We start from the raw sequence: 25,183 nt of genomic DNA on the forward strand, positions 1-25,183 counted from the left end.
TTAATCAAAAACCTTTGGGGATCAGTTAAATTGGGGGATAGTCTGTGTTGGTACGTGTGAGAGAGATCCACCTTTCCAAGTTGTTGGGGTTCATCTCATACTTCTGAAGGTTTGAGGGTGCTGCCTGTTCCATACCCCCCCTACTCCTCATCTAGCCTTTTAGGGGTACAAACAATAGTAATTGGGGCCTAGTGTGGTTGTGTACGTGTGATATACATACACTTTTTTTGGATCATATTTTCTATTCCGCTATTTAATCAAAAACCTTTGGGGATCAGTTAAATTGGGGGATAGTCTGTGTTGGTACGTGTGAGAGAGATCCACCTTTCCAAGTTGTTGGGGTTCATCTCATACTTCTGAAGGTTTGAGGGTGCTGCCTGTTCCATACTCCCCCTACTCCTCATCTAGCCTTTTAGGGGTACAAACAATAGTAATTGGGGCCTAGTGTGGTTGTGTACGTGTGATATACATACACTTTTTTTGGATCATATTTTCTATTCCGCTATTTAATCAAAAACCTTTGGGGATCAGTTAAATTGGGGGATAGTCTGTGTTGGTACGTGTGAGAGAGATCCACCTTTCCAAGTTGTTGGGGTTCATCTCATACTTCTGAAGGTTTGAGGGTGCTGCCTGTTCCATACTCCCCCTACTCCTAGCCTTTTAGGGGTACAAACAATAGTAATTGGGGCCTAGTGTGGTTGTGTACGTGTGATATACATACACTTTTTTTGGATCATATTTTCTATTCCGCTATTTAATCAAAAACCTTTGGGGATCAGTTAAATTGGGGGATAGTCTGTGTTGGTATGTGTGAGAGAGATCCACCTTTCCAAGTTGTTGGGGTTCATCTCATACTTCTGAAGGTTTGAGGGTGCTGCCTGTTCCATACTCCCCCTACTCCTAGCCTTTTAGGGGTACAAACAATAGTAATTGGGGCCTAGTGTGGTTGTGTACGTGTGATATACATACACTTTTTTTGGATCATATTTTCTATTCCGCTTTTTAATCAAAAACCTTTGGGGATCAGTTAAATTGGGGGATAGTCTGTGTTGGTACGTGTGAGAGAGATCCACCTTTCCAAGTTGTTGGGGTTCATCTCATACTTCTGAAGGTTTGAGGGTGCTGCCTGTTCCATACTCCCCCTACTCCTCATCTAGCCTTTTAGGGGTACAAACAATAGTAATTGGGGCCTAGTGTGGTTGTGTACGTGTGATATACATACACTTTTTTTGGATCATATTTTCTATTCCGCTATTTAATCAAAAACCTTTGGGGATCAGTTAAATTGGGGGATAGTCTGTGTTGGTACGTGTGAGAGAGATCCACCTTTCCAAGTTGTTGGGGTTCATCTCATACTTCTGAAGGTTTGAGGGTGCTGCCTGTTCCATACCCCCCCTACTCCTCATCTAGCCTTTTAGGGGTACAAACAATAGTAATTGGGGCCTAGTGTGGTTGTGTACGTGTGATATACATACACTTTTTTTGGATCATATTTTCTATTCCGCTATTTAATCAAAAACCTTTGGGGATCAGTTAAATTGGGGGATAGTCTGTGTTGGTACGTGTGAGAGAGATCCACCTTTCCAAGTTGTTGGGGTTCATCTCATACTTCTGAAGGTTTGAGGGTGCTGCCTGTTCCATACTCCCCCTACTCCTCATCTAGCCTTTTAGGGGTACAAACAATAGTAATTGGGGCCCAGTGTGGTTGTGTACGTGTGATATACATACACTTTTTTTGGATCATATTTTCTATTCCGCTATTTAATCAAAAACCTTTGGGGATCAGTTAAATTGGGGGATAGTCTGTGTTGGTACGTGTGAGAGAGATCCACCTTTCCAAGTTGTTGGGGTTCATCTCATACTTCTGAAGGTTTGAGGGTGCTGCCTGTTCCATACTCCCCCTACTCCTCATCTAGCCTTTTAGGGGTACAAACAATAGTAATTGGGGCCCAGTGTGGTTGTGTACGTGTGATATACATACACTTTTTTTGGATCATATTTTCTATTCCGCTATTTAATCAAAAACCTTTGGGGATCAGTTAAATTGGGGGATAGTCTGTGTTGGTACGTGTGAGAGAGATCCACCTTTCCAAGTTGTTGGGGTTCATCTCATACTTCTGAAGGTTTGAGGGTGCTGCCTGTTCCATACCCCCCCTACTCCTCATCTAGCCTTTTAGGGGTACAAACAATAGTAATTGGGGCCTAGTGTGGTTGTGTACGTGTGATATACATACACTTTTTTTGGATCATATTTTCTATTCCGCTATTTAATCAAAAACCTTTGGGGATCAGTTAAATTGGGGGATAGTCTGTGTTGGTACGTGTGAGAGAGATCCACCTTTCCAAGTTGTTGGGGTTCATCTCATACTTCTGAAGGTTTGAGGGTGCTGCCTGTTCCATACTCCCCCTACTCCTAGCCTTTTAGGGGTACAAACAATAGTAATTGGGGCCTAGTGTGGTTGTGTACGTGTGATATACATACACTTTTTTTGGATCATATTTTCTATTCCGCTATTTAATAAAAAACCTTTGGGGATCAGTTAAATTGGGGGATAGTCTGTGTTGGTACGTGTGAGAGAGATCCACCTTTCCAAGTTGTTGGGGTTCATCTCATACTTCTGAAGGTTTGAGGGTGCTGCCTGTTCCATACTCCCCCTACTCCTCATCTAGCCTTTTAGGGGTACAAACAATAGTAATTGGGGCCTAGTGTGGTTGTGTACGTGTGATATACATACACTTTTTTTGGATCATATTTTCTATTCCGCTATTTAATCAAAAACCTTTGGGGATCAGTTAAATTGGGGGATAGTCTGTGTTGGTACGTGTGAGAGAGATCCACCTTTCCAAGTTGTTGGGGTTCATCTCATACTTCTGAAGGTTTGAGGGTGCTGCCTGTTCCATACCCCCCCTACTCCTCATCTAGCCTTTTAGGGGTACAAACAATAGTAATTGGGGCCTAGTGTGGTTGTGTACGTGTGATATACATACACTTTTTTTGGATCATATTTTCTATTCCGCTATTTAATCAAAAACCTTTGGGGATCAGTTAAATTGGGGGATAGTCTGTGTTGGTACGTGTGAGAGAGATCCACCTTTCCAAGTTGTTGGGGTTCATCTCATACTTCTGAAGGTTTGAGGGTGCTGCCTGTTCCATACTCCCCCTACTCCTCATCTAGCCTTTTAGGGGTACAAACAATAGTAATTGGGGCCCAGTGTGGTTGTGTACGTGTGATATACATACACTTTTTTTGGATCATATTTTCTATTCCGCTATTTAATCAAAAACCTTTGGGGATCAGTTAAATTGGGGGATAGTCTGTGTTGGTACGTGTGAGAGAGATCCACCTTTCCAAGTTGTTGGGGTTCATCTCATACTTCTGAAGGTTTGAGGGTGCTGCCTGTTCCATACTCCCCCTACTCCTCATCTAGCCTTTTAGGGGTACAAACAATAGTAATTGGGGCCCAGTGTGGTTGTGTACGTGTGATATACATACACTTTTTTTGGATCATATTTTCTATTCCGCTATTTAATCAAAAACCTTTGGGGATCAGTTAAATTGGGGGATAGTCTGTGTTGGTACGTGTGAGAGAGATCCACCTTTCCAAGTTGTTGGGGTTCATCTCATACTTCTGAAGGTTTGAGGGTGCTGCCTGTTCCATACCCCCCCTACTCCTCATCTAGCCTTTTAGGGGTACAAACAATAGTAATTGGGGCCTAGTGTGGTTGTGTACGTGTGATATACATACACTTTTTTTGGATCATATTTTCTATTCCGCTATTTAATCAAAAACCTTTGGGGATCAGTTAAATTGGGGGATAGTCTGTGTTGGTACGTGTGAGAGAGATCCACCTTTCCAAGTTGTTGGGGTTCATCTCATACTTCTGAAGGTTTGAGGGTGCTGCCTGTTCCATACCCCCCCTACTCCTCATCTAGCCTTTTAGGGGTACAAACAATAGTAATTGGGGCCTAGTGTGGTTGTGTACGTGTGATATACATACACTTTTTTTGGATCATATTTTCTATTCCGCTATTTAATCAAAAACCTTTGGGGATCAGTTAAATTGGGGGATAGTCTGTGTTGGTACGTGTGAGAGAGATCCACCTTTCCAAGTTGTTGGGGTTCATCTCATACTTCTGAAGGTTTGAGGGTGCTGCCTGTTCCATACTCCCCCTACTCCTCATCTAGCCTTTTAGGGGTACAAACAATAGTAATTGGGGCCTAGTGTGGTTGTGTACGTGTGATATACATACACTTTTTTTGGATCATATTTTCTATTCCGCTATTTAATCAAAAACCTTTGGGGATCAGTTAAATTGGGGGATAGTCTGTGTTGGTACGTGTGAGAGAGATCCACCTTTCCAAGTTGTTGGGGTTCATCTCATACTTCTGAAGGTTTGAGGGTGCTGCCTGTTCCATACTCCCCCTACTCCTAGCCTTTTAGGGGTACAAACAATAGTAATTGGGGCCTAGTGTGGTTGTGTACGTGTGATATACATACACTTTTTTTGGATCATATTTTCTATTCCGCTATTTAATCAAAAACCTTTGGGGATCAGTTAAATTGGGGGATAGTCTGTGTTGGTATGTGTGAGAGAGATCCACCTTTCCAAGTTGTTGGGGTTCATCTCATACTTCTGAAGGTTTGAGGGTGCTGCCTGTTCCATACTCCCCCTACTCCTAGCCTTTTAGGGGTACAAACAATAGTAATTGGGGCCTAGTGTGGTTGTGTACGTGTGATATACATACACTTTTTTTGGATCATATTTTCTATTCCGCTATTTAATCAAAAACCTTTGGGGATCAGTTAAATTGGGGGATAGTCTGTGTTGGTACGTGTGAGAGAGATCCACCTTTCCAAGTTGTTGGGGTTCATCTCATACTTCTGAAGGTTTGAGGGTGCTGCCTGTTCCATACTCCCCCTACTCCTCATCTAGCCTTTTAGGGGTACAAACAATAGTAATTGGGGCCTAGTGTGGTTGTGTACGTGTGATATACATACACTTTTTTTGGATCATATTTTCTATTCCGCTATTTAATCAAAAACCTTTGGGGATCAGTTAAATTGGGGGATAGTCTGTGTTGGTACGTGTGAGAGAGATCCACCTTTCCAAGTTGTTGGGGTTCATCTCATACTTCTGAAGGTTTGAGGGTGCTGCCTGTTCCATACCCCCCCTACTCCTCATCTAGCCTTTTAGGGGTACAAACAATAGTAATTGGGGCCTAGTGTGGTTGTGTACGTGTGATATACATACACTTTTTTTGGATCATATTTTCTATTCCGCTATTTAATCAAAAACCTTTGGGGATCAGTTAAATTGGGGGATAGTCTGTGTTGGTACGTGTGAGAGAGATCCACCTTTCCAAGTTGTTGGGGTTCATCTCATACTTCTGAAGGTTTGAGGGTGCTGCCTGTTCCATACTCCCCCTACTCCTCATCTAGCCTTTTAGGGGTACAAACAATAGTAATTGGGGCCCAGTGTGGTTGTGTACGTGTGATATACATACACTTTTTTTGGATCATATTTTCTATTCCGCTATTTAATCAAAAACCTTTGGGGATCAGTTAAATTGGGGGATAGTCTGTGTTGGTACGTGTGAGAGAGATCCACCTTTCCAAGTTGTTGGGGTTCATCTCATACTTCTGAAGGTTTGAGGGTGCTGCCTGTTCCATACTCCCCCTACTCCTCATCTAGCCTTTTAGGGGTACAAACAATAGTAATTGGGGCCCAGTGTGGTTGTGTACGTGTGATATACATACACTTTTTTTGGATCATATTTTCTATTCCACTATTTAATCAAAAACCTTTGGGGATCAGTTAAATTGGGGGATAGTCTGTGTTGGTACGTGTGAGAGAGATCCACCTTTCCAAGTTGTTGGGGTTCATCTCATACTTCTGAAGGTTTGAGGGTGCTGCCTGTTCCATACCCCCCCTACTCCTCATCTAGCCTTTTAGGGGTACAAACAATAGTAATTGGGGCCTAGTGTGGTTGTGTACGTGTGATATACATACACTTTTTTTGGATCATATTTTCTATTCCGCTATTTAATCAAAAACCTTTGGGGATCAGTTAAATTGGGGGATAGTCTGTGTTGGTACGTGTGAGAGAGATCCACCTTTCCAAGTTGTTGGGGTTCATCTCATACTTCTGAAGGTTTGAGGGTGCTGCCTGTTCCATACTCCCCCTACTCCTAGCCTTTTAGGGGTACAAACAATAGTAATTGGGGCCTAGTGTGGTTGTGTACGTGTGATATACATACACTTTTTTTGGATCATATTTTCTATTCCGCTATTTAATAAAAAACCTTTGGGGATCAGTTAAATTGGGGGATAGTCTGTGTTGGTACGTGTGAGAGAGATCCACCTTTCCAAGTTGTTGGGGTTCATCTCATACTTCTGAAGGTTTGAGGGTGCTGCCTGTTCCATACTCCCCCTACTCCTCATCTAGCCTTTTAGGGGTACAAACAATAGTAATTGGGGCCTAGTGTGGTTGTGTACGTGTGATATACATACACTTTTTTTGGATCATATTTTCTATTCCGCTATTTAATCAAAAACCTTTGGGGATCAGTTAAATTGGGGGATAGTCTGTGTTGGTACGTGTGAGAGAGATCCACCTTTCCAAGTTGTTGGGGTTCATCTCATACTTCTGAAGGTTTGAGGGTGCTGCCTGTTCCATACCCCCCCTACTCCTCATCTAGCCTTTTAGGGGTACAAACAATAGTAATTGGGGCCTAGTGTGGTTGTGTACGTGTGATATACATACACTTTTTTTGGATCATATTTTCTATTCCGCTATTTAATCAAAAACCTTTGGGGATCAGTTAAATTGGGGGATAGTCTGTGTTGGTACGTGTGAGAGAGATCCACCTTTCCAAGTTGTTGGGGTTCATCTCATACTTCTGAAGGTTTGAGGGTGCTGCCTGTTCCATACCCCCCCTACTCCTCATCTAGCCTTTTAGGGGTACAAACAATAGTAATTGGGGCCTAGTGTGGTTGTGTACGTGTGATATACATACACTTTTTTTGGATCATATTTTCTATTCCGCTATTTAATCAAAAACCTTTGGGGATCAGTTAAATTGGGGGATAGTCTGTGTTGGTACGTGTGAGAGAGATCCACCTTTCCAAGTTGTTGGGGTTCATCTCATACTTCTGAAGGTTTGAGGGTGCTGCCTGTTCCATACCCCCCCTACTCCTCATCTAGCCTTTTAGGGGTACAAACAATAGTAATTGGGGCCTAGTGTGGTTGTGTACGTGTGATATACATACACTTCTTTTGGATCATATTTTCTATTCCGCTATTTAATCAAAAACCTTTGGGGATCAGTTAAATTGGGGGATAGTCTGTGTTGGTACGTGTGAGAGAGATCCACCTTTCCAAGTTGTTGGGGTTCATCTCATACTTCTGAAGGTTTGAGGGTGCTGCCTGTTCCATACCCCCCCTACTCCTCATCTAGCCTTTTAGGGGTACAAACAATAGTAATTGGGGCCTAGTGTGGTTGTGTACGTGTGATATACATACACTTTTTTTGGATCATATTTTCTATTCCGCTATTTAATCAAAAACCTTTGGGGATCAGTTAAATTGGGGGATAGTCTGTGTTGGTACGTGTGAGAGAGATCCACCTTTCCAAGTTTTTGGGGTTCATCTCATACTTCTGAAGATTTGAGGGTGCTGCCTGTTCCATACTCCTCCTCCTACTGCTCAACCATCCTTTTAGGGGTACAAACAATAGTAGTTGGGGCCTAGTGTGGTGGTGTACGTGCGAGATACATACACTTTCTTTTTGATCATATTTTCTATTCCGCTATTCAATTAAAACCTTTGGGGATCAATTCAATTGCGAGATAGTCTGTGTCGGTACGTGTGAGATCCACCTTTCCAAGTTGTTGGGGTTCATCTCATACTTCTGAAGATTTGAGGGTGCTGCCTGTTCCATACTCCTGCTCCTACTGCTCAACCATCCTTTTAGGGGTACAAACAATAGTAATTGGGGCCTAGTGTGGTTGTGTACGTGCGAGATACATACACTTTTTTTGATCATATTTCCTATTCCGCTATTCAATAAAAACCTTTGAGGATCAATTGAATTGCGGGATAGTCTGTGTCGGTACGTGTGAGATCCACCTTTCCAAGTTTTTGGGGTTCATCTCATACTTCTGAAGATTTGAGGGTGCTGCCTGTTCCATACTCCTCCTCCTACTCCTCATCCATCCTTTTAGGGGTACAAACAATAGTAATTGGGGCCTAGTGTGGTTGTGTACGTGCGAGATACATACACTTTTTTTGATCATATTTCCTATTCCGCTATTCAATAAAAACCTTTGAGGATCAATTGAATTGCGGGATAGTCTGTGTCGGTACGTGTGAGATCCACCTTTCCAAGTTTTTGGGGTTCATCTCATACTTCTGAAGATTTGAGGGTGCTGTCTGTTCCATACTCCTCCTACTCCTCATCCATCCTTTTAGGGGTAGAAACAATAGTAATTGGGGCCTAGTGTGGTTTTGTACGTGCGAGATACATACACTTTTTTGGATCATATTTCCTATTCCGCTATTCAATAAAAACCTTTCTAGGGCAAGATCTTAAATTACAGAAATATGAGGAGACCGTCAAATAAGGGCCGTGGCCTGGGTCGTGGTGCTGCTGGTAGAGCTCCTGTTGCAAGGAGAGGACGTGGTCGATCTGTGCCAGCTACACGCACAAGTGAAACACCTTCCTCAAGTGTGAGTAGGCGACAGAACCTGCATCAGTATTTGGTAGGGCATCAAACGCCCCTAGAAGTGATGAGGCCAGAACAAGTTGAGGCGATAGTAGATTGGTTTGCTGCTGACAGTGCCTCCAGTTCCTTCACATTGTCTCCCACCCAGTCTACTGCAGAAAGGTCAGAGTTGGCACCTGCAGCCAATGTCCAACCGTCTTTCACCTCACCCCCTTGCAAATCAGGCCAGCAGTCTGAGCCCCAAGCCATACAGCAGTCTCTTATTCTTTTTGAGGACTCTGTCAGCAGGGTTTCCCAGGGCCATCCACCTAGCCCTGCCCCAGAAGTGGAAGAGATTGAGTGCAGCGATGCCCAACCACTTATTTCTCAAGATGAGTACATGCAAGGATCATCGCAGCACGTCTCCGATGATGACGAAACGCAGGTGCCAACTGCTGCGGCGTTCAGCATTGTGGAGACCGACAAGGAGGGCAGGGGTGAAGACTGGGTGGAAGATGATGTGGAGGACGATGAGGTCCTCGACCCCACATGGAATGAACGTCATGCAGGTGACCTGAGTAGTTTGGAGGAAGAGGCGGTGGTCGCACAGAGCCACCAGCACAGCAGAAGAGGGAGCAGGGTGCAGAAGCGGAGCGGCCGTGCCCTAGACACTACGCCCGCTACTGCCCAACGCAGCAAGGGAACGAGCGCACCAAAGTCAGCTCAAAGGAGTTCTCTAGCGTGGAAGTTCTTTAGAAAATGTGCTGATGACAGGACACGAGTGGTTTGCACCCTGTGCAATCAGAGCTTGAAGCGAGGCATAAACCTTCTCAACCTGAGCACAACCTGCATGATCAGGCATCTAAGTGCAAAGCACGAGCTGCAGTGGAGTACACACCTTCAAAACCAAGAAACGTCTCTGGCTCATCCTGCTTCCTCTTCTGCTGCAGTCTCGGCCGCTCCAGCCACATCTGTAGTGATACCGGCACCTGCCACCCCGCAAACAGACGATCTGTCAGCAACACCACCACCTGGGTCACCAACAACCATCTCCACAATGTCCCGTGGAAGCGTTCAGCTTTCCATCTCCCAAACACTTGAGAGGAAGAGGAAGTACCCCCCTACCCACCCGCGATCCCTGGCCCTGAATGCCAGCATTTCAAAATTATTGGCCTTTGAAATGCTGTCATTCCGTCTGGTGGAGACGCACAGTTTTAAAAACCTTATGTCGGTGGCTGTCCCACAGTACGTCGTGCCCAGCCGCCACTACTTTTCCAGGCAAGCCATCCCTTCCCTGCACAACCAAGTGGGGGAAAATATCAGGTGTGCACTGCGCAACGCCATCTGTGCCAAGGTCCACCTAACTACGGATACGTGGACCAGTAAGCACGGTCAGGGGCGTTATATCTCCCTAACGGCACACTGGGTAAATGCAGTGGCGGATGGGCCTGAGGCGGATAGCAATTTGGCGCATGTCCTTCCACCACCGAGGATTGCAGGGCGCTTCAGTTTGCCTCCTGTTCCTAACTCCTCCTACTCCGCTTCCTCATCCTCTACCGCCTCCTCATCCGGACAGCGTAACACCTTCACCACCAACTTCAGCACGGCCAGGGGTAAACGACAGCAGGCAGTTTTACAACTTGCCTGTTTGGGGGACAAACCACACACCGCGCAGGAGTTGTGGAGGAGCATGGAACAGCAGACAAATGAGTGGTTGCTGCCAGCGAGCCTCAAGCCCGGCCTGGTGGTGTGCGATAACGGGCGAAATCTCATAGCAGCTCTGGGCCTAGCCGGTTTGACGCACATCCCTTGCCTGGCGCATGTGCTGAATTTGGTGGTGCAGAGGTTCCTTAAAAACTACCCCGATATGTCAGAGCTGCTGCAGAAAGTGCGGGCCGTTTGTGCGCACTTTCGGCGTTCTCACCCTGCTGCTGCTCGCCTGGCAGCGCTGCAGCGTAACTTCGGCCTTCCCGCTCACTGCCTCATATGTGACGTGCCCACAAGGTGGAACTCCACCTTGCACATGCTGGAAAGACTGTGCGAGCAGCAGCAGGCCATAGTGGAGTTTCAGCTGCAGCACGCACGCGTGAGTCGCTCTGCGGAACAGCACCACTTCACCACCAATAACTGGGCCTCCATGCGAGACCTGTGTGCCTTGTTGCGCTGTTTTGAGTACTCCACCAACATGGCCAGTGGCAATGACGCCGTTCTCAGCTTAACTATCCCACTTCTATGCCTCCTTGAAAAAACAATTCGGGCGATGATGGAAGAGGATGTGGCACAGGATGAGGAGGAGGAGGAGGATGAAGAGGTAACATTTCCAAGGCTTTCAGGGCAGTCATTCGCAAGGGGCTCCGAGGGTGGGTTCCTGCACACGCAAACGCCAGGGACGCAATTGTCCAGCAGGGGCACAGTTCTGGAGGATGAGGAGGATGAGGAGGAGGAGGAGGAGGAGCTGGAGGAGGAGATGGAACCATGTTCACAGCAGGGTGGCACCCAGGCCAGCTCATGGCCATCACTGGTGCGTGGCTGGGGGGATACAGAGGACACGGACGATACACCTCCCACAGAGGACAGCCTTTCGTTGCCTCTGGGCAGCCTGGCACACATGAGCGATTACATGCTGCAGTGTCTCCACAACGACCGCCGAGTTGCCCACATTCTAACTTGTGCTGATTACTGGGTGGCCACGCTGCTGGATCCCCGTTACAAGGACAACGTACCGTCCTTAATTCACTCACTGGAGCGCGATCGCAAGATGCGCGAGTACAAGCGCACGCTGGTAGACGCCATGCTGCTGGCATTCCCATCTGACAGCGGGGCCACAGTGGAAGCACAAGGCAGAGGAGGAGGAGGAGGAGGTCGCCAACGCAACCAGGGCACCGCCAGCACCTCAGAAGGCAGGGTTAGCATGGCCGAAATGTGGAAAAGCTTTGTCAGCACGCCACAACAAACAGCAGCACCAGCAGCTCAGATGGAACGTCTTAGCAGGAGGCAGCATTTTACCAACATGGTGGAGCAGTATGTGTGCACACGCCTACATGTAGTGAATGACGGGTCTGCCCCCTTCAACTTCTGGGTCTCCAAATTGGGCACATGGCCTGAGCTTGCCCTTTACGCCTTGGAGGTGCTGGCGTGCCCTGCAGCCAGTGTATTATCTGAACGGGTATTTAGCACGGCTGGGGGCGTTATAACAGACAAGCGCAGCCGCCTGTCCAGAGACAATGTGGACAAGCTCACGTTCATTAAAATGAACCAGGCATGGATCCCACGGGACTTTTCCGTACCTTATGCAGAATAGCAATGGATACCGACCTTACCCACCCATTGTTCCATTTTTGCTCTTTCTCACTCTTTTGGGGTGTACCCTCATTTAAAATTTTTGAAAAGAAGCAGTGTTGGCTACCTCGTCCTCCTCCTCAGGGCCAGATTAATGTAGGGGCTATTGGAGCTGCAGCTCCAGGCCCCTACCTTTTATATAGGCCCCGGGTTGGCCATATTCACTGTTACCGCTCTTCTGTCACTTGTAAACACAGAAGTCTGGCTTCTATGCTCGCTTCCCCAGGCAGCACCCTCAGAACCTCCCCACACAGCGTGAAGGCCGGACAAGGAGGGACAGTTGGCGATGCATGGATGTGTTTATGGGCTTCAGAGACAGGATCCCATGTTGAATTAGGCATGCATGGCTGCACCCTTCCTCCTCTGGGTGCATGGCAAGGCACGGCCCTTAAGGCCCTTCAAAATCCTCAGCACCAAGCCCATGATGCTGTTAATCCGGCCCTGGTCCTCCTCCACCGCCGCTTCCACCTACACCGCCCATAGGTGTGCGCAGCCTATTGCATTAAGGTGTGCACCCCAAAGTTGAAATACACATGCATGTGTTTGCCAGCAGGGAGAGTAATGTATCGGGGCCATGTACCTGTAGGCAAGGAGAAATAGAGCAGAGCAGGTCCCAGGGAGATCTTTCCCATCTCCTCACTGGCAATGCTATGTGCCCTAGGTGATTAGGGTGTGCCCAGGCACACCCAGCACACCCTGTGCGCACGCCTATGTCACCGCCACATCCACCACCACCTCAACCTCCCTCCTACTCCATATGGGCCTCGTCCTTCAGAGATGAAGAAGAACATTGTTTTATTTTTCTGTTTTTTTTTGTTGTTTTAAGTTATTTCCCTATCCACATTTGTTTGCAGAGCACTTGCCATGCTCTTAATTACGTTTTGCTGCCATTTGCAGCACTCTAGCCCTTTCCTTTGGTGTTTTAGAGCCATTTTAGTGCCTTAAAGTTCGGGTCCCCATTGACTTCAATGGGGTTCGGTGTCCGGGAAAAGTTCGGTAAAAGTCCGGGACACGGACCCGGACTTTTTTTTAAAGTTCGGCCGAACCCGTCGAACACGGACATCTAGGTGTCCGCTCAACCCTACTTTTAAACACAGATGGCCAGACTATTTTTTTAAATCATAGGACAAGTAGAATAAAAAGAAGATGCTACTGATTTTTTTTCAGCCCCCCGTGATATTTGCACAAATTTTTATCAAAATAATATTTTTGAAAGAAATACACAAACATCCTTATTTGAGGGCACAAACACAGCAAAGCATACAATATTTCTGCAATTTTCTCCCCCAGATCTGGACCAGGGCATCACTGAGCTCCTGAACAGACTGAATTTCATCCTGGTGGCATCAGATGGACCAAAATATAATGTCCCAAAGGTGATCTATTGGATTTAGGTCAAATCAGCATGGGGGCAATTTATTGGTATCAAATCCCTAATCCTCCAGGAACTGTCTGCATGCTCTCGCCACATGAGGCCGGGCATTCTCGTGCACCAGGAAGAACCCAGGACCCACTGCACCAGTGTAGGGTCTGACAATGGGTGCAAGGATTTCGTCCCGTACCTACTAATACCAGTCGGGGTGCCATTGTCTAGCCTGTAGAGGTCTGTGCGTCCCTCCACAGATATGCCTTCCCAGACCATCACTGACCCACTACCAAACCGGTCATGCTGAACGATGTTACAGGCAGCATAACGTTCTCCATGGCTTCTCCAGACACTTTCACGTCTGTCATATGTGCTCAGGGTGAACCTGCTCTCATCTGTGAAAAGCTCAGGGTGCCAGTGGCAGACCTGACAATTCTGGTGTTCAATGACAAATGCCAATCGAGCTGCATGGTGCCAGGCAGTGAGCACAGGGCCCACTAGAGGACATTATCAGGACACCCTCATGAAGTCTTTTTCTGATTGTTTAGTCAGAGGCATTCACACCAGTGGCCTGCTGGAAGTAATGTTGTAGGGCTCTTGCAATGCTCATCCTGTTCCTCCTTGCACAAAGGAGCAGATACCGGTTCTGCTGATGGGTTAAGGACTAGGGTTGAGCGGACACCTAGATGTCCGTGTTCGACGGGTTCGGCCGAACTTTAAAAAAAAGTCCGGGTCCGTGTCCCGGACTTTTACCGAACTTTTCCCGGACACCGAACCCCATTAAAGTCAATGGGGACCCGAACTTTAAGGCACTAAAATGGCTCTAAAACACCAAAGGAAAGGGCTAGAGTGCTGCAAATGACAGCAAAACGTAATTAAGAGCATGGCAAGTGCTCTGCAAACAAATGTGGATAGGGAAATAACTTAAAACAAAAAAAATAAAAAAAAAATAAAACAATGTTCTTCTTCATCTCTGAAGGACGAGGCCCATATGGAGTAGGAGGGAAGTTGAGGTGGTGGTGGATGTGGCGGTGACATAGGCGTGCGCACAGGGTGTGCCGGGCCTGCTCTGCTCTATTTCTCTTTGCCAGCAGGGAGAGTAATGTATCGGGGCCATGTACCTGTAGGCAAACACATGCATGTGTATTTCAACTTTGGGGTGCACACCTTAATGCAATAGGCTGCGCACACCTATGGGCGGTGTAGGTGGAAGCGGCGGTGGAGGAGGACCAGGGCCGGATTAAGAGCATCATGGGCTTGGTGCTGAGGATTTTGAAGGGCCTTAAGGGCCGTGCCTTGGCATGCACCCAGAGGAGGAAGGGTGCAGCCATGCATGCCTAATTCAACATGGGATGCTGTCTCTGAAGCCCATAAACACATCCATGCATCGGCAACTGTCCCTCCTTGTCCGGCCTTCGCGCTGTGTGGGGAGGTTCTGAGGGTGCTGCCTGGGGAAGCGAGCATAGAAGCCAGACTTCTGTGTTTACAAGTGACAGAAGAGCGGTAACAGTGAATATGGCCAACCCGGGGCCTATATAAAAGGTAGGGGCCTGGAGCTGCAGCTCCAATAGCCCCTACGTTAATCTGGCCCTGAGGAGGAGGACGAGGTAGCCAACACTGCTTCTTTTCACAAATTTTAAATGAGGGTACACCCCTAAAGAGTGAGAAAGAGCAAAAATGGAACAATGGGTGGGTAAGGTCGGTATCCATTGCTATTCTGCATAAGGTACGGAAAAGTCCCGTGGGATCCATGCCTGGTTCATTTTAATGAACGTGAGCTTGTCCACATTGTCTCTGGACAGGCGGCTGCGCTTGTCTGTTATAACACCCCCAGCCGTGCTAAATACCCGTTCAGATAATACACTGGCTGCAGGGCACGCCAGCACCTCCAAGGCGTAAAGGGCAAGCTCAGGCCATGTGCCCAATTTGGAGACCCAGAAGTTGAAGGGGGCAGACCCCTCATTCACTAGATGTAGGCGTGTGCACACATACTGCTCCACCATGTTGGTAAAATGCTGCCTCCTGCTAAGACGTTCCATCTGAGCTGCTGGTGCTGCTGTTTGTTGTGGCGTGCTGACAAAGCTTTTCCACATTTCGGCCATGCTAACCCTGCCTTCTGAGGTTCTGGCGGTGCCCTGGTTGCGTTGGCGACCTCCTCCTCCTCCTCCTCTGCCTTGTGCTTCCACTGCGGCCCCGCTGTCAGATGGGAATGCCAGCAGCATGGCGTCTACCAGCGTGCGCTTGTACTCGCGCATCTTGCGATCGCGCTCCAGTGAGTGAATTAAGGACGGTACGTTGTCCTTGTAACGGGGATCCAGCAGCGTGGCCACCCAGTAATCAGCACAAGTTAGAATGTGGGCAACTCGGCGGTCGTTGTGGAGACACTGCAGCATGTAATCGCTCATGTGTGCCAGGCTGCCCAGAGGCAACGAAAGGCTGTCCTCTGTGGGAGGTGTATCGTCCGTGTCCTCTGTATCCCCCCCAGCCACGCACCAGTGATGGCCATGAGCTGGCCTGGGTACCACCCTGCTGTGAACATGGTTCCATCTCCTCCTCCAGCTCCTCCTCCTCCTCATCCTCCTCATCCTCCAGAACTGTGCCCCTGCTGGACAATTGTGTCCCTGGCGTTTGTATGTGCAGGAACCCACCCTCGGAGCCCCTTGCGAATGACTGCCCTGAAAGCCTTGGAAATGTTACCTCCTCATCCTCCTCCTCCTCCTCCTTCACATCCTGTGCCACATCCTCTTCCATCATCGCCCGAATTGTTTTTTCAAGGAGGCATAGAAGTGGGATAGTTAAGCTGAGAACGGCATCATCGCCACTGGCCATGTTGGTGGAGTACTCAAAACAGCACAACAAGGCACACAGGTCTCGCATGGAGGTCCAGTTATTGGTGGTGAAGTGGTGCTGTTCCGCAGAGCGACTCACGCGTGCGTGCTGCAGCTGAAACTCCACTATGGCCTGCTGCTGCTCGCACAATCTTTGCAGCATGTGCAAGGTGGAGTTCCAACTTGTGGGCACGTCATCCTGCCTTTAGGGGTACAAACAATAGTAATTGGGGCCTAGTGTGGTTGTTTACGTGTGATATACATACACTTTTTTTGGATCATATTTTCTATTCCGCTATTTAATCAAAACCTTTGGGTATAAACAATTAAATTGCGTGATAGTCTGTGTCGGTACGTGTGAGATACACCTTTCCAATTTTTGGGGCGCATCTCATACTGCCGAGGATTTGAGGGTGCTTCAGTCTGCCTCCTGCCTGTTCCGAACTCCTCCTACTCCTCATCCTGCCTTTAGGGTACAAAAAATTGTAATCGGGGCCTAGTTGGTGTTTGTACGTGTGAGATACACCGTTTTGTAAAATTTGTCCTATTCCGCTATTCAATATACACCCTGTTTGAGTGTAAAAAATTAAATTGCGGGATAGTCTGTACCGGTACATGTGAGATACACCTTTTTAAATTGGTTTGGCGCATCCCCTGAAAGCCTTGGAAATATTACCTCCTCATCCTCCTCCTCCTCATCCTGTGCCACATCCTCTTCCATCATCGCCCGAATTGTTTTTTCAAGGAGACATAGAAGTGGGATAGTTAAGCTGAGAACGGCGTCATCGCCACTGGCCATGTTGGTGGAGTACTCAAAACAGCGCAACAAGACACACAGGTCTCGCATGGAGGCCCAGTTATTGGTGGTGAAGTGGTGCTGTTCCGCAGAGCGACTCACGCGTGCGTGCTGCAGCAGGGTGAGGAGTAGGAGGAGTATGGAACAGGCAGCACCCTCAAATCTTCAGAAGTATGAGATGAACCCCAAAAACTTGGAAAGGTGGATCTCTCCCACACGTACCAACACAGACTATCCCCCAATTTAATTGATCCCCAAAGGTGTTTGATTAAATAGCGGAATAGAAAATATGATCCAAAAAAGTGTATGTATCTCACACGTACACCACCACACTAGGCCCCAATTACTATTGTTTGTACCCCTAAAAGGATGGTTGAGGAGTAGGAGGAGGAGTATGGAACAGGCAGCACCCTCAAATCTTCAGAAGTATGAGATGAACCCCAAAAACTTGGAAAGGTGGATCTCACACGTATCGACACAGACTATCACGCAATTTAATTGATCCCCAAAGGTTTTAATTGAATAGCGGAATAGAAAATATGATCAAAAAGAAAGTGTATGTATCTCACACGTACACCACCACACTAGGCCCCAATTACTATTGTTTGTACCCCTAAAAGGATGGTTGAGCAGTAGGAGGAGGAGTATGGAACAGGCAGCACCCTCAAATCTTCAGAAGTATGAGATGAACCCCAAAAACCTGGAAAGGTGGATCTCACACGTACCGACACAGACTATCACGCAATTTAATTGATCCCCAAAGGTTTTAATTGAATAGCGGAATAGAAAATATGATCAAAAAGAAAGTGTATGTATCTCACACGTACACCACCACACTAGGCCCCAATTACTATTGTTTGTACCCCTAAAAGGATGGTTGAGCAGTAGGAGGAGGAGTATGGAACAGGCAGCACCCTCAAATCTTCAGAAGTATGAGATGAACCCCAAAAACCTGGAAAGGTGGATCTCACACGTACCGACACAGACTATCACGCAATTTAATTGATCCCCAAAGGTTTTAATTGAATAGCGGAATAGAAAATATGATCAAAAAGAAAGTGTATGTATCTCACACGTACACCACCACACTAGGCCCCAATTACTATTGTTTGTACCCCTAAAAGGATGGTTGAGCAGTAGGAGGAGGAGTATGGAACAGGCAGCACCCTCAAATCTTCAGAAGTATGAGATGAACCCCAAAAACTTGGAAAGGTGGATCTCACACGTACCGACACAGACTATCACGCAATTTAATTGATCCCCAAAGGTTTTAATTGAATAGCGGAATAGAAAATATGATCAAAAAGAAAGTGTATGTATCTCACACGTACACCACCACACTAGGCCCCAATTACTATTGTTTGTACCCCTAAAAGGATGGTTGAGGAGTAGGAGGAGGAGTATGGAACAGGCAGCACCCTCAAATCTTCAGAAGTATGAGATTGTGTTCACTGTACCCCACAAAGATTGTGTTCACTGCACCCCACAAAGATTGTGTTCACTGTACCCCACAAAGATTGTGTTCACTGCACCCTAAAAGGATTTTGTTCACTGCACCCCAAAAAGGATGTTGTTCACTGCACCCCAAAAAGGATTTTGTTCACTGCACCCCAAAAAGGATGTTGTTCACTGCACCCCAAAAAGGATGTTGTTCACTGCACCCCAAAAAGGATTTTGTTCACTGCACCCCAAAAAGATTGTGTTCACTGCACCCTAAAAGGATGTTGTTCACTGCACCCCACAAAGATTGTGTTCACTGCACCCTAAAAGGATGTTGTTCACTGCACCCCAAAAAGATTGTGTTCACTGCAGCCCAAAAAGATTGTGTTCACTGCAGCTCACACACAGAAAAATGGATGTGGATCACTGACACCTGCCTATCTCCTATCCCACACCACACAGCAATATCGATTGTAGTTTGTAGAACACACTTTCCCTAAAATTCAGCAGCAGCCTCTCCCTAACAGGATTGAGAAGAGATCGTAGATCGGGACTAAGTGCAGACCCCACACATCAATATTGATTGTAGTTTGTAGAACACTCTGACCCTAAAATTCAGCAGCAGCCTCTCCCTAACAGGATTGAGAAGAGATCGTAGATCAGGATTGAGTGCAGACCCTACACAGCAATATCGATTGTAGTTTGTAGAAGACACTGACCCTATAATTCAGCAGACTCTATCCCTAAAATGCCTACAACTCGCCCTGCCTAAACACTCCGACCTGTCCCTCAATTCTATCCGGACACCAATTCGTTTTCCCTGCCTGTCTTTCCCTAATCAGCAGCCAGCACGTATGTGTGCTCTGTCCCTGATCTAAGCAGCAGAATGAAGTCGCTGCGGCTGCCTGGAACTTATAAAGACTTGGTCACATGCTTCAGACGGCCAATCACAGCTACTGAGACATTTGCAGGCATGGCTGGGATGGCTTAAGGCACACCAGTTAAACGATTGTTGATTGGCTGTTGAAAGCCCGCCATGAAAAGAGCGCCAAAGCATGCAAAACCCGGAAATAAAACGACCGAACACAGATTTTTACCCGAACATACAGTAAAGTGTCCGTGTCCGTGTTCGGGTACAAAAAATCCAATTATTCGGTACGAACACGAATAATACAGTCCGTGTTCGCTCAACACTATTAACCGCTTCCATACAGAGCAGTTTGACACCCTTCCTGCCCAGACCAATTTTCAGCTTTCAGCACTCTCACACTTTGAATGACAATTGCTCAGTCATGCTACACTGTAACCAAACAAAATTTTTATCATTTTTTTCACACAAATAGAGCTTTCTTTTGGTGGTATTTGATCACAACTGGGGTTTTTTTTTTTCGTGATATATGCAAAAAAAGAGCAAAAATTTTGAAAAAAAAAACACTTTTTTTAGTTTCAATTATGAAATTTTGCAAAAAATAAATTTTTCTTCATACATTTGGGCCAAAATGTATACTGCTACATGTCTCTGGTAAAATTAACCCAAATTAGTGTATATTATTTAGTCTGTGTGAAAGTTATTGAGTCTAGAAGCTATGGTACCAATTACTGAAAATTGATCACACCAGATGTACTGACTGCCTATCTCCTTTCTTGAGGCCCTGAAATGTCAGGACAGTACAAATACCGACCAAATAACCCCTTTTTGTAAAGTAGACAGTCCAAGGTATTTAGTAAGAGGCATGGTGAGTTTTTTGAAGTTGTAATTTTTTCCCACAATTCTTGGGAAAATGAAGAAAAAATTTTTTTTTTCTTTTTTTTGACACAAAGTTGTCAATTTATAAGCTATTTCTAACACATAGCATGTACACAGCAAAAATTACACCCAAAAATACATTCTGCTACTCCTTCCGAGTATGGCGATACCACATGTGTGAGACTTTTACACAGCCTGGCCACAAAAAGAGACTCCACGTCCAAGAAGCACATTCAGGCGTTCTAGGAGCATAAATACACATAAAACTTTCTTACTACCTATCACACTTTTTAAGGCCCTAGAGCACCAATACAATGGAAAAGTCCACAAAATGACCCCATTTTGGAAAGCAAACACTCCAACGTATATTCTATGAGGCATTATGGGTCGTTTGAACATATCATTTTTTTCCACAGGTTTTTGGAAAATGTGGGAAAAAAATGAAAACTTTTTTTTTTTACACAAAGTTGTCAATTTATAGGATATTCCTAACACATAGCATGTACACAGCAAAAATGACACCCCAAAATACATTCTGCCACTCCTCCTGAGTATGGCAATACCACATGTGTGAGACTTTTTCACAGCCTAGCCATATAGAGGGGCCTAACATCCAAGGAGCATCATCATGCATCCTAGCCACTTGCCTAGGCCTATTTTTGGCATTTGGTGTTTACAAGCTAAAATCAGTTGTTTTGCTAGAAAACCGCTTAGAACCCCCAAACATTATATATTTTTTTTAGCAGAGACCCTAGAGAATAAAATGGAGATTATTGCAATATTTTTTATCACACCGTATTTGCGTAGCGGTCTTCCAAACGCAATTTTTTTGGAAAAAATTCACTTTTTTTAATTAAAAAATAAGAAACCAGTAAAGTTAGCCCAATTTTTTTCCATAATGTGAAAGATAATGTTACGCCGAGTAAATAGATACCCAACATGCCATGTTTCAAAATTGCGCACGCTCACGGAATGGTGACAAACTTTGGTACTTAAAAATCCCCATAGGCGACAATTTAAAAATTTCTACAGGTTGCCATCTTTGAGTTACAGAGGAGGTCTAGGGCTCAAATTATTCCCCTTGCTCTAACGATCGCGGCGATACCTCACATGTGTGGTTTGAACACCGTTTACATATGTGGGCGGGGTTTCTGTATGCATTCGCTTCTGCGCGCGAACTAACGGGGACAGGGCGCTTTAATTTTTTTTTTTTTTTTTTTATTTATTTTATTTATTATTTTTTATTTTTACACCGTTTAAAAAAAAAAATTGATCATTTTTATTTCTATTAAAAGAAATGTAAATATTCCTCGTAATAGAAATAGGCACGACAGGACCTCTTTTTTGTGAGATCTGGGGTCAAAAAGTCCTCAGATCTCACAAGTACACTAAAAGATAGAAAAAAAAAAAAAAATAATTATAATATAAAATGAAAAAAAAAAAAAAAAAGGACCTTTAAACCGGTTGCTAGGCAACAACATTTTCCGTAGCTCCGGTCCTCCAAGACCATAGAGTCAAGTGAGGGCAAGCTTGCCCTCACTCGACATCCTGTCTGTGAGGATTCGGGACCGGATCGTTTTCCCCGCTGCCGGCGGGTCCGGTAAGCGGGGAAAAGGACCGGAAAGCGTCGGGAGGGGGGGGGGGGGGCGCCTCTTCCGCCATCCCGGAAGGGTTATCCCACGGCGAATCCGCCGCTGGGACCACCCTTATCGGAAAGCCAACCGTCCACTGTTTAAAAAAATACCAGGGTTATGGCAGCTATCTGCTGCCATAACACCGGTATTTAGGTTTAAACGGAGGACGTATATAAACCTTTTTGGACTTAGACATGGTGGCTGTATGAAGGGCGACAGGTACTCGGGTACTTTGTTGGGCAGGTGACAGGTACTCTGGTACTGATGAGCAGGTGGCAGGTACTCGGGTACTCCGATAGGCAGGTGACAGGTACTCGGGTACTCTGATGGGCAGGTGACAGGCAGGTGATAGGTACTGATGAGTAGTCCTCACTGACTGATAGGTGATAGGTGATACTGTACTGATGGGTACTGATGATCAGTACTGATACGTGATAGGTACTGATGAGTACTGATGAGTAGTGATGGGTACTGATGAGCAGGCGGCAAGTACTTGGGTACTTCAGGCATCAGGTACTCTGATGAGCAGGTGGAAGGTACTCGGGTACTCTGATGGGTAGGTGACAGGTACTCAGGTACTCTGATGACGGGTACTCCGTTGACAGGTACTCAAAGTACCCGAGTACCTGTCATCAGAGTACCCGAGTACCTGTCATCAGAGTACCCGAGTACCTGTCAGAGTACCCGAGTACCCGTCATCAGAGTACCCGAGTACCCGTCATCAGAGTACTCGAGTACCTGTCATCAGAGTACCCGAGTACCCGTCATCAGAGTACCCGAGTACCTGTCATTAGAGTACCCGAGTACCTGTCATCAGAGTACCCGAGTACCTGTCATCAGAGTACCCGAGTACCCGTCATCAGAGTACCCGAGTACCCGTCATCAGAGTACCCGAGTACCTGTCATCAGAGTACCCGAGTACCTGTCATCAGAGTACCCGAATACCTGTCACCAGCCCATCAGAGTACCCGAGTACCTGTCATCTGAGTACCTGATGGGCTGGTGACAGGTACTCGGGTACTTTGATGGGCTAGTGACAGGTGCTCTTTATTGGGGGGGGGCAATCAGTGTGTTTGGGGTGCACTGTACTTGGTAACTAGCTGTTACCACAATCTCCTCCTCACACAGGTTCAGTGTGTGAGGAGGAGAACACGGTGACAGCTAGTTGCCGTGTTCTCTGTTGACATTTGTGACCGGCTGTGATTGGACACAGCCGGTCACGTGGTAAAGAGCCAATTTCTATTGGCTGTTTACCTTGATCAGGGATGGGCTATGTCCGAGGGACGAGCCTCATCCCTGATCGCGCCACTGCGCGCCGCCGGGGGCGCGCAGTAGCAGCTAGAACGGGCCGACGTCATATGACGGCGGCCCGGATCTAGACAACCACTTTGCCGACGTCATTTTACATGACTCGGTATGGAAGTGGTTAAGGACCTTCTATGGCCCTGTCCAGCTCTCATAGAGTAACTGCCTGTCTCCTGGAATCTCCTCCATGCTTTTGAGACTGTGCTGGGAGACACAGCAAACCTTCTGGCAATGGCACGTATTGATGTGCCATCCTGGAGGAGTTGGACTGCCTGTGCAACCTCTATAGGGTCCAGGTATCGCCTCATGCTACCAGTACTGGCACTGACACTAGCTAATTGCAAAATTAGTAAAAAACAGTCAGAAAAGATGAGTAGGGTAAAAAGTTGTCAGTAATTGCCTGTAGAACCATTCCTGTTTTGGAGGCTGTCTCATTGTTGCCCATCTAGTGCACCTGTTGTTAAATTCATTAACGCCAAAGCAGCTGAAATTGATTAAAAACCCCCTCTGCTACTTAACTGACCAGATCAATATCCCAGGAGCTTAATTGACTTGATGCTGTACTCTGATTAAAAAGGGTTCCCTTAATTTTTTGGAGCAGTGTAAAAGCAAAACTGTATTGAGTTAATGGAGCTCTGCCTATGTAAAAAAAAGGCAGAGTTATGTTCTGACAGGGGGAAGGGATGGATTCTGGGTTTCTGCAAAGCAGGGACTTTAATTAATCTCTTCCTCTAGTAAAAGCAGCACACAGTTAACACTTTGATCGCTCTAGATCAGGGGTGTCAAACTCAATATCATCGCGGGCCGCATCAGCATTATGGTTGCCCTCAAAGGGCCAGTTATATCTGTAAGATTAGATGTCCAGAGTACCCTACAACCCCTTACATGAGATGTCAAGAGCCCCCCACCATCAGAAGTCAAGAGTCTCCCACCCTTCCTTACATCACAATGCACCTCCTTACCTTGTGCTGCTGCCAGGAAGAAGATTTAGGTGGATTTGGGAAGAAGAAAGTACAGGGTCTGGAAGAGGACCAGAGGAGGGCTGGAGTCAGCTTCAAGAGTCTGCTGAATGATGAGTCCAGGAGAGGCAGAGATAAGGTGGTGTTGCAGCTGCACAGAGAGGTGCAGGATCTGTAGGAGGAGTTCTGCCCTCCTCTATGCTGCGGACTACTGAGAAGGGGGGGTGGGCAACAACAAGTCTTTCTGCAGCTGCACAGAGAGACGCTGGAACTTGCAAAGGAGTTCTGTCCTCTCTGCTGCTGACTACTGAGACAAAGTGGGGACAGAGACAAGGGGGGTGTTGCAGATGTAAGAAAGGTGCGAGGGCCACATGAAATGGCCTGGGGGGGGGGGGCGCATTCGGCCCACGGGCCTTGTGTTTGACACCTGTGCTCTAGATGTTTAACCCCTTCCCAGCCAGCGTCATTAGTACAGTGACAGTGTATATTTTTAGCACTGATCACTTTATTAGTGTCACTGGTTCCCACAAAGTGTCAAAAGTGTCAGTTAGTGTCCGATTGTCCACTGCAATATTGCAGTCTCACTATAAGTTGCTGATCTTCACCATTACTAGTATAAAAAAAAAAAACAATTCCAGTATGTATACCATAGTTTGTAAAAGTTATAACATTTACATAATCAATACACGCTTATTGGGGTTTTTTTTTTACCAAAAATCTGTAGCAGAATACATATTTGCTTATATTTATGAAAAAATATACAATTTTTCAATTTTATTTGGATATGTTTTATAACAGAAAATAAAAAATATTGTGTTTATTTTTCAAAATTGTCAGTCTTCTTTTATTTAAAAAAAAATGCAGAGGTGATCACATTCCATCATACAACAGTCACACATGGTGGTGGTAGTGTGATGGGTAGTGTGATGGTCTGGGGCTGATCTGCAGCTTCAGGACCCTGGACGACTTGCTATAATTTGAAAGAATCATGAATTTTGTGCTCTACCAGAAAATCCTGAAAGAGAATGTTGGGCCATCAGTTCCTGACCTCAAGCTAAAGC

The sequence above is a fragment of the Pelophylax lessonae genome (assembly GCF_965119305.1).
Source record: "Pelophylax lessonae genome assembly, chromosome: 6".
NCBI lineage: Eukaryota > Metazoa > Chordata > Amphibia > Anura > Ranidae > Pelophylax > Pelophylax lessonae.